The 16,874-nt window shown below is 34.3% G+C and overlaps 1 pseudogene; it reads left to right on the plus strand.

Annotated features, from left to right (window-relative positions):
- The first annotated feature begins 7,291 nt into the window (after positions 1-7,291).
- Positions 7,292-16,874, plus strand: part of LOC116533129 — a 45,656-nt pseudogene continuing 36,073 nt past the window's right edge.

Here is a 16,874-nt window from a genome sequence, read left to right on the forward strand (position 1 = left end):
CCAGACTGTCAACACACCTGGTCATCTATGATAGTTTTAACTATCCCTTTAGGGATAGGTTTAATAAAAATACATCTATATTTAAACAAGTAGTTAGTGTGACATGGAAGTTAAAAAGCACATGCTCTGAATTTACACTCTCTGGAAGTCCTGGAAGTGTTGTTTCCATTAAGCATCAGCTAAGTTCTTGGGTCGGTCCTTAACTTTGACACCTTTTGTTCCTTACCTGTAAAGTGGCATAGTATGTATACAATTCACTGGGGGTTTTGTCAGAACCCATGAAATCATGCTTGTAATACATGTATTATGATACCTGGAGCACAGCAAGTAGTCTCAAATGTTACTCATTCTTGTTTCACAGTAATGAAGGGTTTAAAGAAGCCTATGCTACTACTTTCCCTAATTCACTTTTTAAACCAATCATTGCACTTCTTATTTAAGTGATACCATGTGAGGTTAAACATCAACTACATAAATGGCAATCTCGTTTCTTTATATTCCCTTTTGGCATCATTAACTGTAAGAAAATTCTAAAGAAAAGTTGATGTCTTATTCTAAGTTTAATATCCCGTTCCCCCAATTTTTGCTCCCACTTTCATCCCAATGAACTCAAAGCTTTTAAACAAATTAAATAATTTGGCCAAATTTGTGCACACAGGGTGACAGACTTGATGTGCTATATAGTCCTCTCTCTGGTGTTTTTCCAAAGGCTCTATCAATATGAATGTCAAATTACAAACACTGGAATCATCTGTGCATTATGGAATATGGAGAGTGGAAGTCCCTTAAATCATCATGATCCTTTTCACATTCACTGAGTTGGAGTTACTACATACTAATCTACCTTGGCAAGTTCTCTTTTCTCTGTTCGTTCCCTGCTAGCTCAGCTACCACCCTCCCTCATAGAAAATGCTTATCACTCAATCCTATGAGGTCTCCAACATCCATTCCTGTCACTCTCAAGCATTTTTGGCAGAATGACCTTTCCAAATATAACTGATAATGCAACTGTCCTGATAAAAGCCTGTTATTGTTCCCCATTGCCATAGCAATAAAGATTTTTATATTTTGATATTTTAGATCATTTAAATCAAATAATAATACAGATGATAAAGGTTCTATACATTGCCTACCAGGCCATATCTGTACGCTCATGCTCCTCTTCATCCTCTGTCTACTCACACTCTCCACACCCTAATCACATTGGCTTTCTCTCCAGTTTGCAGAAGGCACTGCACTGACCTTCTCCTGCCCCTGGGCCTAAACACATGTTCTGTCCTCTCTCTTATCCATTTAAGCCTGGGCTGCTCTTTTCTAAGTTTCAAGCGTTTTTTTTCTTTTTTTGTTAACTATTTAGATTTCAACTCAATACCACCCCAGAGACTCTTTCTTCCTCATGTCACCCCTGCTCTGCCCTCATCCCCTAGTCATGTATTGCTTTCCCAGAACTCTGCATTTTCTCTTTATAGCACTAAAATGTCAACTATCCTGTCATTTCTCCTGGACTTTTCTATAAATATCACATTTCAATTGTAACTGCTATCTTGTTCCTTGTGATTGTTATTTATCTCCTAATTAGAATTTAAATTCCATTAAAATTGGGACTTTGTGTTTCCTTGCCATTAGATTCCAGCACCTACTACATAGACAACATAAGTGTTTTTATCTAATAATAAAAAAATAAAAGGTCCAGGAAGCATACTTGGTTCTTAACATGTGTGATCTTCTCCCCATCAGGCAAGATAGGATGATGTGTACCTGTTTGCTGCTGCTGATGAACCCAGTTAGGAGAGGTAAAAAACATTCCCAAAATCATATATCTAGCTGAACTTGGGAATATACCAGAGTTGAGATTAAACCTTTTATGTTTTATTTAGAAATTCAAAGTTATATTCTCAACATTCTGCAACTTTTTATAGTAGCTGATGAAGCCAGTTAGGAGAGGTAAAAAATATTCCCAAGATCACATATCTAGCAGGTACTAGAGCTGAGATTAAACCTTTTATGTTTTATTTAGAAATTCAAGGTTCTCGGCAACCGACAGAATGGGAAAAAATTTTTGCAATCTACCCATCTGACAAATGGCTAATATCCAGAATTTAAAAAGAACTTAAACAAATTTGCAAAACAAACAAACAAAAAACCATCAAAAAGTGGGCAAAGGATATGAAGAGACATTTCTCAAAAGACGACATTTATGCAGCCAACAAACATATGAAAAAAAGATCATCACTGAATATTAGAGAAACGCAAGTCAAAACCACATTGAGATACCATCTCATTAAAAAGTCAGGAGACAACAGACGCTAGAGAAGATGTGGAGAAATAGGAAGGCTTTTATACTGTTGATGGAAGTGTAAATTAGTTCAACCATTGTGGAAGACAGTGTGGCAATTCCTCAAATATCTAGAAATAGAAACACCATTTGACCCAGAAATCCCATTACTTGTTTATACACTAAGGATTATAAATCATTCTCTTATAAAGACATGCACACATATGTTTATTGAGGCACTTTTCCCAATAGCAAAGACTTGGAACCAACTCAAATGCCCATCAGTGATAAACTGGATAAAGAAAATGTGGCACATATATACCATGGAATACTATGCAGCCATAAAAAAGGTGAGTTCATGTCCTTTGCAGGGACATGGATAAAGCTGGAAACCATCATTCTCAGCAAACTGACACAAGAACAGAAAACCAAACACCACATGTTCTCACTTGTAAGTGGGTGTTGAACAATGACAACACACGGACACAAGGAGGGGAACATCACACACTGGGGCCTACCAGGGGTCAGGGGGCTAGGGGAGTGATAGCAGGCGGTGGGGCAATAGGGGAGAGTGAGCAATAGGAGAAATACCTAATGTAGATGATGGGGTGATGGATGTAGCAAACCACCACAGCACATGCATACCTAAGTAACAAACCTGCACATTCTGCACATGTACCCCAGAACTTAAAGTACAACTTAAAAAGGATTTTAAAAAAATTCAAGGTTCTGTTCTCAATGTTCTGCTACTTCTTACTCTCTCAGTTCCCTGAACTTTGATCCCAGAACTGTTTAAGTGAACTTCCTTGCTGCTACAGCTGTCTTATTTTCTATGCTACATTTCCTTGACTTTAGGCACCTTTTTATTCAATTCCCAAGTCCTTGTAGAATCATCCAGTAATGCATTTTACATTATGTGTTTTTTTCTCTCCATCATTTTCAAAGGTTCTAAGTGCTGGGACTGTCAAAATTCAAACATAATATGAACTAGAGATTTCATCATCCATAGCTTCCTTTTGATTGAGTTATTTAACTCCAGATGATACCAGTGCTCGTTGGAAAACTGGTATCAATAAACGTTTCTTTTTTCTTCCCAAGTAAATGTAGTAATGGGACGTTTTGTTCATTAAAACTAAATCTGTATGAAATAATAGCAGGTAACTACAACAACACGGTAATACGTTTTGTTTGGTTGGTTGTTTTTCCTTGGATATGTATATTTCAACACACCTTACCACTGGAAGCTAACAGCTCAGAAAATGAGAATTACCTGACTTTCTGAAATATGAATGTGTTATATGTTTTTCCTGGACCCAACAGGAACTTTCATCTTCAGAAAAAAATAGCATGTGCCTCCCCATCAGCATGTCAAAGCCTGGGTACCACCCCCAACTTTGCCTATGCCTCCTGTATACATTAATCAGTCATAGACTACATATTTTTAGATATCAAAATGACTTTAAATGCTGAACTTTTGATGTCCTTAAGGGATATTACCAGGAAATGCCGAATATTAAGACCAAGTCATGAATATGTATGTCCAGATTATGTATAAATGATATATAATCACTTGTTAACCTTTATATCCCTTTTAGAATAAGTGTTAAATGAATAAAGCTAGAAGGAATAAGCTATCTTTTGCCCTTTCCTTCCCTAGGGTTTTATAGTTCAATGCCCGCCCCTCTGATTTTAAAATTATGGTTTTAATATTCTTTTCAGAATGGTTTTTACACTTTAGTAGAGTTTACATAATATCCAAATAAATTGCAAGTGTATGATTTCAATTGCAAATGTTCAATTATTTTTGATGTTAAAACAGAAGTTACAGAAAAGAGTAAAATCCTACTGTGTTATGTTTATCACATTCAAGGTGATGAGGGTGAACATGAGACCATTTTTTCTATTCTCAGAACCTAGAAAATGTCATTTCATAGATATTTCTATATACAGTCATAGTATTTTAGAGCTAAATCAGAGAAGAATGAAGTTACTCTGGTTTAAGGTAAGGGGCAGAACCCTGCCCACTCAGGCAGTTCACTTTATGGGACCTACCGGAAAAAAAAATAATCCTGGGATTTGTCTTGAAAATTAAGAATCTATCTCAGCCTCCCGGGGCTAAATTGCAAAAACAGATTTCCAATATATCTCAGTGACTTGCCAAAGGAAATGAAGACCAGTTACCTGTCTAGACTACAACTGTAGAAGGTAGTTCTTTTCACTGTCTCACTAGGGCTTTAGGTCACTGTGCTTTTATTTATCAAATAGAAGGCTGACCAATTTTCTTATAGTTCTTGGTTCATCATATCTGCCTTGATTCAATCATTTGATGTGGCTTCTAAGAAGACATAAAATGTCAGAAAGTAAAATCATAGAGAAAAATAGCAGGGTTAGATAAGTTATTAAATAACTTAATTTTTGCTATGTGTTTTAGTTTGGGCTAAAACCACAAGACTAAATCACGAGTTAAAAAAGCACGACGTTCGCCCTTACAGAACTTACAGTCTCGTGTGGAATGCTGGCATTAAGTAACCGTCAAAATAAATGTAAAATTACAACTGTGGTTAAAACAATAAAGGAGTGTCACATGGTAACATAAAGACACAGAATTCCCTTTTTCCTAGAGGACTAGAGGAGATAGAGATATTTTTGACTAAAGTAAAATATTTAAGAGAACACATTTTTTTTGAAATGGTATAAAACAACTGAAAACATTTAATTTTCTTCGTTGTTATATTTAAAAATGATTTTGTTGTTTTTATGTACATCCAAGTGGAGGCTTTTGCTTCAATTTTATAGCAAAATACATCATAAGCATAATACCTCAGTATTCATAATGGCATGTTTTTACAAAATAAAGAACCATCTATCTCTATGATTGTGCTAAAGATAAGTATACAAATACTATATTTCCATACACATTCTGCATTCTTATGTATGATGTATGATCTATCCCAGGCATGCAAATACTTTCTTTCCATTAGAAGTAAACTCTTTATTTTATATTAAAGGAGACTATCTTCAATATAAACTAAACCATAAGTATAAAATCGGTTTCTATTAAATAAATGGTAATGGGATAAAATTATTTTTGCAAGTTAATGTATGTGTCCAATGTTATCATTTCCATTACTAATAATTACACTTCACTAACAAATCATGTAAACAAATAATATATATAGGTTTTTCTGACAGGCTATTCTAAAAAGACTAAATGTGTGTGTTAGGAAGCTTAGATATATTAGCAAGAAAGATAATCCATCGTGGGAATTGTTCCATTGCTTGAAATAATAAAGTGGATATTCAATAAATAATAGATAATATGCCTTTTAAAAATCCAAATAAGATGAGCTATTTCACCTAGAATATTTCAATTTTTTAAAGAGTGAAAATAAATACAATGTGCTTATGTATTAATCATTATCAAGTAATAAAATATTTGAGTTACTTAGCGTACTTGGCGGGCCCCTCTGAGAATCTCAACACTGTGAAGAAGATAAGTCATCACAGCAATTAATTGGTCATTGGTGTTGATTCATGTTAAACTATCTAGAAATCTTTTTTTTTTCATTAAAGCCATATTTTACCTGTAATCTCAGTATTTTGAGAGGCCAAGGTGGGGGGATCACTTTACGTTAGGGGTTCGAGAACAGCCTGGCCAACATGGTGAAACCCCATCTCTACCAAAATTACAAAAATTAGCTGGGCATGTGGCATACACCTGTAGTCCCAGCTATTCAGGAGGTTGAGGCATGAGAATGGCTTGAGCCTGGGAGGTAGAGGTTGCAGTGAGCCAAGATCTTGCCATTGCACTACGACCTGGACAACACAGTAAGACTCTTTCTCAAAAAAAAAAAAAAAAAAAAAAAAAAGTTATATTTTAAGCTGAAATTTTTTTTTTTTTTTTTACAAAATACAAGTTTTTAATTTATCAAATACACTATAATGGAATTTCCTTTTTTATAACCATAGCAGAGAGAAGAATTAGGACTTAAATTAGAACAGGAAACAAAGTACAAAAGTATTCCTTGAACTAGGAAACAGAAACTGTTTGCGAGTTAATCAAACTTCAGCTTATCTCACGTGTCTCTCTAAGAAATAGAATATACATGTTGTCATTGGGACTTCTTAAAACTTGGGGGCAGGAAGAGAAGAAGGCAGGTGTTTAAAGAAAACCTTTTTATTTTAAATAAATTAGAAGGAAGGCTTAAATTCAAAGTCATCACTTCCTTCGTTTCTACTAGAAGGTCTCCAGTGCTGCCATTTGTCAGATTTTGACTTTCTGCTCTGCTCCCTCTGTATACGTATATTCATTCTCTAAAGTTATCCTTTACATTGTTGTCTTATATTTCATTCTTTTTTTAAAAATAAGAAAGACAATGAATAATTTCAAGTCAGGGTTATTAAGATGATGAACCCCACTGCACTAAGTCTGACTGCCCCATGTATGTGTGTGAAGACTTAGACAGGGTCCTAGTGCTCTGTGTTGGCATCATATTCTGGCAGTAAGTTACCTCTACAGCATTCTTGATAGTCCCCTCGTGAGTTAGCAATATTAATGCATTTTCTTGGGTATCTCACATATTACTAGGGAATGATGCTTGCATGGCAGAGATACTCACTATGGAATAATAGAAAACCCTGCAGACATATCTAAATGCAAAGACACGGTGGCCAAGAGACTCGCAGCTGTTAATGGGAACCCTATCTCCAGTTTTTATTTGATATGAAAAGTTAAACAGAGCATTACCTGTTCCATTTAAAGGTCTTACTTCTCTGAAGAGCCAAAGTAAGTCATCTAGAAATTTTAATTGTCTTTGCTGCCCTTAATATATCCTAACTCTTTCCCCTTTGTTCCTGTCTGTCAGAAACCAAAGAAGGAGGCTCTCACCTAGAAAGCTTCCCTATCTAGCTTGCAAAAGCTGCAGAGGTAGGATAACATGTTTATCAATACTTTTTTTAATGAAATATACTTGAATTCCCATTCTGGTTCAACTTCTTAATGGCTTTGGGTGTTAGATGGCGGTAAGTAATGTTAACCTGATAGTGCAGTAAGATTAAAAAGTGTAATATCTCAAATGAGATAGTGGTTTACTTCTGCCTCATGTAGCAGTCCATTATTGGGAGGTGACCTCTGCTGCATAAAGCCATTCAGAGCTCTAGGCAGAGGAATGACTCTGACATCATCTTCAACACATGGCTTCCCTAGTGGCTTCAGTCATTATCCTTTCTAGTTAGCAACAAAGAAGGTAGGAGGTAGGGACAGTAATAATTAAGATTATTATAATTACTTATAATCTTACAACAGTGGCAGATGCAAAGCACATTTTGAGTATTAACTACTACTACTAAATAACATTTTGGTCATTTTTCACAGTTATAACTTCGGAGTGATTTATAAAATATATCCTGAATTCCTTGTTTGTGTCAGTAGGGAGCTATTGGCCTTGGTGATAGAGAGAAAAGAGTTTTCTTCCTTCATATGAAAAAAGATTAACCTGGCATCTGAATGATAATGTAATGCTACTGATGATGCTGATGATACTGGTGGTAGTAGCTGGAAAGATTTTGTTAATGGTGATGTTTCTCCTTGGTCAATCCATGCCCTAGCCAGCTTTGTCATTGCACCTGGCTTTATCTGTCTTACATGGCTCCTTTCTTCTGAACTCTTTCAGGGCTGTGATAGAAACATATTCCTTTCTTTATTCCCTCCAGAATAATAGCACATGCTCTTAAGAGAATTTTTGTGATATTAAAGCATAGTAGTTAATTTAAAAAACAGGTTTTAAAAAACAATTTCAAATTTCATATTAGGCATCAATATGTCTGGAAAGTTCCACTTTCTATGAGTATTTTTGCATCCTTTCAATTGTCTAGAGTACCTTTTTTTTTGCTCCAGGGGTTCTCATCCTCCATCCCATATGGTCTCCACATAAACTAAATATTCCCATTATTTTATTATGTACAGCAACATTGTATTGTGTCTTTGCTTCATCCTTCCAGTCCTGAAACTGACCAGGAACTTTGCCCTTCTAAAACCAAAGGCCTTTAAAGGACTGTATTTTAAAAGTCATCTTCTTAAAGATAAACATTGCCGTTGCCTGAAACTGCAGTCCATTTTGGTTTTCTAAAGCCACTTTTTCTGATTGTTATATTCCTTCTCAGAATCACATAATAATCACTGAGGATTTATCCCATGTCAAGCACTGTACTACGGACTATACATTCACTAATTCTCACCATCCTCAGCAAAACATTGTAAGAAATGATATTATTAACATTTCTTAAATTCTTTATCTGGTATTGGGCTAGACTGGCTAAAATAAATATGTAGACTTTAGAAGCTGGAAGTTAAGCTACAGGCACTTTCACACTGCAGAATTCTGTGTGGGGCTGTGCACTCTTGTAGCCCATGTTTTCATTGATTTGCTGGCTAACCTTGTTGACATAGGGCAGTATCTGGATTATACAGCTAAGAGGTCCCACCGATTTCCTTCAGCTTCTCTGAGCCCTCAGCAAGGTGTGTGTGCAGCGATATGCTGACAGGAACATTTACCTGAAAATCAACCACATTATTGAATCTTGAGGTGGTGAGAGATCAATGCTGGTAGCAATTGACCATGTGCATTCTAGTTTGTTATCATTCATTCCTGTGGGATCTAGAGTTTGTCCTTACTGTCCCCCATTTCATGCTAAATGTTGTTTCTGTCTGCCCAGTTGACTTCAGATCCAAAACTGGAGGCAACATTCTTATACAGGCTATTCTCCCCATAAGAAGATCTAATTTCTGTAACTCCTTTATTCCATCTTACTCGGAATTGTTCTACTTCTCTAATTAAGCCTTAGTGGAAATGACTTGAAATGAGCAGCAGGAAAAAAAAAAAAAAAACTGAGGTTCTGCAAATTTAAGTGATACGTCCACAGTCACTGGATAGATTAGTGTTTTGAGCTAGGATTTGAACCATGGACAAATGATTTCTAAGTGTGTGCTCTTTACCTCCTTGGGATGCTGTCTGAGTATCTTACAGGATTGTCATAAAGATGGGATGTGTTAATATTTGTAAAGCACTACACTAGTGTTTGGCACATAGTAGGCACTCTGTAAAAATTTGCTATTTTATAATAGTTACCTGAATCTAAGGATCATACTGTTAATTAGGATGCCATACTGCCTCCCAGTCAATAGCCAGAAAAGTAATAACACAAAAATGGTCTTACTTTGTTTCTATGACAGAATTTTGCAAGAAATCAAAACCCAACTTCCAGGATTCTCTGGTTAGAGATAACTGTCTGACAAATTTATGATAGCAAGTACATAACAGGGACATGTGAGAGACTTAGGAAAGAAATGGAAAGGAGCAGAGATGAATCTCAAGATGGGCACATGGTAATAAAGATACACTTTCATTAATTTAACAAATATCAATTAGAGACCATTATACTCATATCTGTATTTGACTATTGCACAGGGGTAAAATTTGGTGTCAGGAACCAGACGTTGGGGATGCGAGGAGATTATCTCAGCTGTTAGAAGCGGAAGCCTAAAACAAGGAGGCATCAGGAAAGTGACAAATAGAAATAAGCACCTAAGAGAACTAAGAGATCAAGAGAAAAGAGCAGTGCTGTAAAACTAAACTGATTTTTGGGACTCTATGTTGAAGAACAGAGCTTTTATTGGCAAAGTCTCTTACAGTAACTTAAGTTCTTTTTTTTTCTTTAAACACTTCCTGAGAGAAAGTAGACATAGTTGTCTGTATGTAAACACATGTTGCAGTGTATGAGATAGGAAAGGAGAAGGAGAAAAATAAAATGAGTAAAGGATCTTTTATAAATAACCACAGATGATTTTTTTTAAGCCAGAACCTTAAGGTAATTTTCTACTTTGCTTTGAGTTCATATACATATGGTCATTTATTTCAAAGATGGCAGAATTCCCAAATGATGAATCATTTAAAAAAATGATTACACATGGTTGTTCTTCATATAGCTTGAAATAATAAGCTTCTATGAATGAGAAGTTCTTGGTACCTATATAGTATGTCCTATATTAACCAACACTTTGAAATAGTCTGCTAAGTAGTATGCAAAGATTATGACTCTTTACTACAATATCAAGAAGCAAATGGACGGTTTATGGAAAGGAACGATGATCTTTCCAAGGGCATAAAAGGAAGATCAATGAAGATATTTAAACTGTTAGTAAACATATTTAATATTTATTAATCATATTTTGGAACAGGGTCACCCAGGCTGGAGTACAGTGGCTCAGTCACAGCTCACTGAAGCACTGATCTCCTGGGCTTAGGCAATATCCCACCTCAGCTTCCCAAGTAGCTGAGACTACAGGCATGGACCACCATGCCTGGCTAATATTTTTTTTCTTTTTTTGTAGAGATTGGGTCTCACTATGCTGCTGGGGTTGTCTCAAACTCTAGGGCTTAAGCAGTGCTCCTGCCTAAGCCTCCCAAACTGTTAGGATTACAGATGTGAGCCATCATGCCCAGTTACTCTATTTAATAATATGAGTTGCGTGGTAGGCAACCTATGATTTGGCCTGTAGTGATCTCATTTCTTAGTATTCATGGCCTGTACAATCCTCCCCCTTGAGTGTGGGCTGGGCCCATTGGCTTGCTTCTAATGAATAGACTATGGCAAAAGTAATGGGATAACACTTCATGTTTCAAATAAGTTCTAAAAGAACAAGTAATAAAAACTTTGACTAAAAAGCTTTTAAAATAATGCTATTGTCCCAGACAACAATTATATTTCTTGTATTCGGGAGCAGTTTATTCCTAAATCCTTTACTTAACGGCAATTGCTTTAATGTTTGCCCAAGGAAAATGTTAAAATATTAATAAACCAGTAACCTATTCCTTGATTGTGAGTCACCTGTTTGAACTTTCACTTCCATCACATAAAAAAAAAAAAGAGCCAAGATTTAATATAAATATGGAAATGGAAATAGATATATTATAAAAGAGGAGATATCTAGGCAGATATTTTTCCAGTCAGAGGTGGTAACTTCAACTGTAGCAACAATAAAAGTCATGCATGTGAAAATTAAATAGAAAAAGTTAAAAATGAGCAAAATCTTCAGTCTGAAATCTGCAGTGGGCTTTAATTTGTAGCCTTCGGTAATAATCATACATTTAAAAGTAGTTCCATTTAATCAAAAAGAATATAAAGCACATTTTAGAACATTTCATTACAGAAATACTATATATCGTTATCTGGGAAGAACATATGCAAAATATTCGAGGTTTTCTCCGTGTAACCACTATAGATTTAAGTATTATTGAAAAGAACATTAAAAGTCTGTTAAATGTACACAAGTGTAAAATATAATTCCCATTCTTACTGGCCTTTATAATAATTTTTTACATAATTTATTCAACACAATACATGATATAATTTAAACAATCTGCTGATTGATATTTAACTATTATACCTACATGTGTAATTTATGAAACTTCTGGGCAATTTAGATAACTTTCTTTTTTGTATTGAAATTGTGTGCATATATCTGAGCACCTCCAGCAATGCTATTTTCCTGAACAAAAGACTGTAATCATTTATAAGTAAACATGAGCTGCTTTTGACAAAGAAGCAAATGAAAGATTGATAGAATCAGAGCTGAATACACATCTCCACACAAGACAGAAAAAAAACAGATGGATCTTGATTATCCAGCCACTTAAAGAACAATTGTTTTACTCTGATTTATCTGTAATATGATTTTATTTCTAGACTTTGTTTGGCATTTGCATTATTTTTGTTTTAACACAAAGATGTTAATGTGTTAAATTGACTTCCTTCTTTCTGTAGATCACCTCCCGTGTCCATACCTTTTTAGAATGCTCTTTCCATTGCTTAATTCAAGTACAGTTTTCCTTCCAGACTTTTGCAGTGGCTTAGTCTATGTGCCATTTCTCTCTGCAGCTTATGACTCACATTCAAACGGCTAATCAAGTCACTGCAATCATGCCATTCTTATACTTAGAGATTTTTGGTGGTTTTTCATTGCTTGAGCATAATTTACAAGTCCCTAGCATAGTATTCATAACTCTTAATGATCTGTTCTTATCTTCCTAATTGTATATCTTAATTCTTGCATACGCAATTTTTCATCAATACAGTTTTGACAAGATTTATTTTTATCAATATATGAATATTTGAATGTATTGTGATATATCCATCCTATGAAATATTATTAAAACTGTCAAAACTGGGACATTTCATATGAACTATACTGATATATCTGAGTAGTATATAACATATAACGTAAGTATATATGCTGTGAGCTGTAGACAGTATATTTTAGAGGTTTAAGCACGATTTTCTCCTTAATAAAATCGAGAAAACAATAACATATACTTAAATTCCATATACTTATCAGAAATAATGTATGGTAAAATGTATGCTAATATATGAAGCATGTGTAAAACTGAAATAAACAAATAAATGCTGGATTTCATGATATTGGTAATGAAAACGATGAAGGTAAAAATGATGATGAAGAGAAGACTGTAGTAAAGTTGAACGATAATAATAAAGCAAGAAAACCTCAGTATAAGCTTTAGTATAATCACAAGTTACTCACAGGCACATAGAAACATATTATTCTGTAAAGTAATACTTTACAATGAGTAAACAACAGGTAACTGTGAGTGGCACTTCTAATAATAATTCTTTCACAGATAACAATTATAACCTTTGGACAGCAGGTACAACCTAATTTAAGGTACTAGTGAATGAAAAAAGGCAGAGGCAGGAAGATACTGAAGAGAAATTGACACGAGGAAGAAATAAATGGCTCCGTTTGAGCTTTATATTTTGTGTAGCACATACTCTGAGAACAGCCTCATGTTTTCATCATGTCGGGTGCTTAATGTGGGGACAAAAAGGTGTAGTCTTACAAACATGAAGAAATAGAGAGAATTGGGGAAACCACAGCCCATTGGAAAGGAGAATGAGGCTATCTAAGGCAAGTGCCAGAGTTGAGGAGCTCCAAGTAATGTGGATAATCCTGGCCTGCCCCAAACACTGGCCAAATAACCACATAGACACAGAGCACATGACAACAAGTTAAATGAACACTGAAGTACCTAGCAGAGATATTTACCTACTGTCCACTTTAGTAGAGACAGAGTTGGAAGTTTGAGTTCAGCTATGCTAAATGCCTTAAAAAAAAAAAAAAACAAAAAAAACTCTATCTTCTTCAGATAAAAAAAATTCATAATCCCTGCAATTCAAATTCAGTGTCCAGCATAAAAACTCAAATGATGTAGCACACAAAGAAAGAAAACTAAATGACATATTATTAGAGGAGAAAACAACCAAAAGAGATTATCCCCAAAATGGCAGATGTTGGAAATAAGAGACAAAGCTATTATGTCCATTTTTAAAATACATGCTGAATGAAAATGTTTGAAATGAAAGAAAAAAATATGAAATAAACAATTAAGAAATAGAATTTAAAAAAAGTAATAGGAAACTGAAACGTTTTATATATATATATATATATAGACACACACACATATATATATATATATATAGACACACACACACACACACACACACATATATATATATATACACACACACACACATATATATTTAAATGCATTGAATGGCATTAACAGCAGACTGAAGTTTAAGAAAGTAAGATTCTGTGAACCTGGTAACTGATTGATATAAATAAATATAGAACTACTTTTATTAAAATAAACATTTAAATCTTTTCTTTCAGTTGCTATAACAATTTTAATAAAGCAAGAATATATAACAATTATAAACAGCTACACACTTTATAACAGACCATGAAAATATAAGAAACAAAAATAAACAGCACTGAAAAAAATACACAGTTCTACAATAATAGTTGCAGACTCCAATACTCTGTTATCAAAAATGGATAGAACAGATAAGTAAGGATATAGAGAACTTAACACAATAAACCAACCAAATGTAACATACATATATAAAACACTCTACTCATAATGACAGCATGTACATTGTTCTCAAATGCACGTGGGACATTTTCTAGAGTATACCTATGATAACTACAAATTTAGTCTAATAAAATTTAAAAGATAGATGTAATACAAAGTACCTTTCCTAACCTCAACAGGATGTAACTAAAATCTTAAAAGCAGAAATTCTGAAAAATTCACAAATTTGTGGAAATCAAGCAAGAATGTTATTAAACAAAATGATTCGAAGAAAACCCCAAGGGAAAGTAGAACTTGCTCAGCAATGAGTGGAAAATGCTAACAGACTAGTCAAAATTTAAGGGGAAAGCAAAGGCAGCGATCTGGGAAAATTTAAGAGATATAAGCACTCACCTTTAAAAAAAAAAAAACAAAACAAGAAAGTCCTAACATCAACAACGTAATTTTACATCTAAAAGAACTAGCAAAAAAGGACAAATTAAAACCAAAGCTAGCAGAAGGAAGAAAATATTAAAGACTAGAGTCGAGATAAACAAAATAGAGACTAGAAAAACAGGCTGGGCGTGGTGGCACATGCCTGTAATCCTAGCTCTTTGGGAGGTCAAGGCAGGTGGATCACTTGAGGTCAGGAGTTCAAGACCAGCCTGGCCAACAAGGCAAAACCCGTCTCTACTAAAAATAAAAAAAATTAGCTGGGCATGGTGGCACATGTCCATAATTCCAGCTACTCAGGATGCTGAGGCAGGAAAATTGCTTTAACCCAGATGTCAGGGATTGCAGTGAGCTGAGATTGAGGTACTGCATTCCAGCCTGGGTGATGGAGTGAGACTCTGTTTCAAAAAAAAAAAAAAAAGAAAATAAATAAACAAAATTCAAATTTGGTTTTTTGAAAAGATAAACAAATTGACAAACAATGTAGAGGATAAGAAAAAAAAAAGAAATGACTCACATTACTAAATCAGAAAGGAAAGTGGAACATTGCAAAATCTACAAGGAAAAAAGGATTATAAAAGAGAAATATGAGCCACTGTATGTTAATTGGATAACTTGAAATGAATCAGGCAAGCTAGAAATACAATATACCATAACTGAATCATGAAGAAGTGGAAGGTCAAGATAGAACTATAACTAGTATGAAAATTGAAGCAGTAATCACAAATTTTCTGACCAAAAAAATACTGGACTTAGTGGAGTCACCAGTGAATCATTAAAGAAGAACATTCAAGAAAAACACTAATACTTCTCAATTATTTCAAAAAAAATTTAGAGAACAATGGGTTCCATGAACCCAGCATTACTCTGGTATCAAAGCCAATTAAAGAGAGTACAAAAAGAGAAAACTATAGACCAATATTACTTATGAATGTTGATGTAAATGTCCTTAACAAATATTAGCAAAATATCAGCAAATTAAATTCAGCAGCATATTAAGAGGATTTTACACCATGACCAAGAGGGATTTATTTCTGGAATGCTGAAGTGTTTCAACATACAAAAATGAAACAATGTAATACACCACATTAATAGAAAATCAGGAAAAATAACCATTATCCCATGTGATCCATTAAAGTTATCTGACAAAATTTAATACCCTTTCATGACAAAACCACTTAACAATCTAGAAACAGAAGAAAACTACCTCAATATAATGAACACCATACAGTATATAAAAAATTCACAGTGAGCACCATAACCAATGGTGAAAGACTGAAAGCTTTTCTTCTGATATCGGGAATTAGACAAGATGCCTGCTTCTTTCACTTCTATTCAATGCAATTTAAGTGAGAAAAAGATATAAAAGGTATCCAAGTTGGAAAGGAAAAAATGATTTTTATGTTCAGATTAATATGATTGTATATATAGAAAACCCTAAAAATATACACAAAAGTACTCAAACTAATGGAAGAATTCAGCAAAGCAGCAGGATACAAAGTAAGCACAAAAAAATCCTGACAATCCTCACACTGACAATGAAAATACCAAAAGATTTAAGGAAAAAAACACAACACCCTTTTGTTTACAATAACATCAAAATAACTAAAATATTTAGGAATAAATTTAACCAAGGAGGAGAACTCCAATCTTTTCTAAAAGAAATTAAAGAAGACATAAATAAAGGGAAAAACATCCCACGTTCACAGATTGGAAGAGTTAATATTGTTAAAATGTCAGTATATAGCAATCTACAGATTCCACGCAATTGCTATTAAAATCCCAATTATGTTTTGTGCTAAAATAGAAAAGCCGATGATAAAATTTCTATGGATTCTAAATGGACTCTGAATAACTAAAACAATCCTGAATAAGAGGAACAGAGCTGGAGGACTCTCACTTTCTGATTTCAAAGCTTACAATGCTCCAGTAGTCAAATCAGTATAATATTGGCATAAAGACATAGATATAGACCGTTGGAATAAAGAGTCCAGAGAAAAACCCTTGTGAGTATGGTCAAATGATTTTTCACAAGGGTTTCAATGGGACAAAAGATTGTATGCAACAAATGGTGCTGGGAAAACTGGCTATCTATGTGCAAATTAATAGAATTGGACTGTATTAAATAAAATTGGACTATATTAAAAAAGTGAACTCAAACATTTATCCTTGACCTACATGTAAGACCTGAAACTATAATACTCTTAGAAAAGGAAACA

The sequence above is a fragment of the Sapajus apella genome, unplaced genomic scaffold (genome assembly GCF_009761245.1).
Source record: "Sapajus apella isolate SASKATOON/1434 unplaced genomic scaffold, GSC_monkey_1.0 scaffold79, whole genome shotgun sequence".
NCBI classification, from domain to species: domain Eukaryota; kingdom Metazoa; phylum Chordata; class Mammalia; order Primates; family Cebidae; genus Sapajus; species Sapajus apella.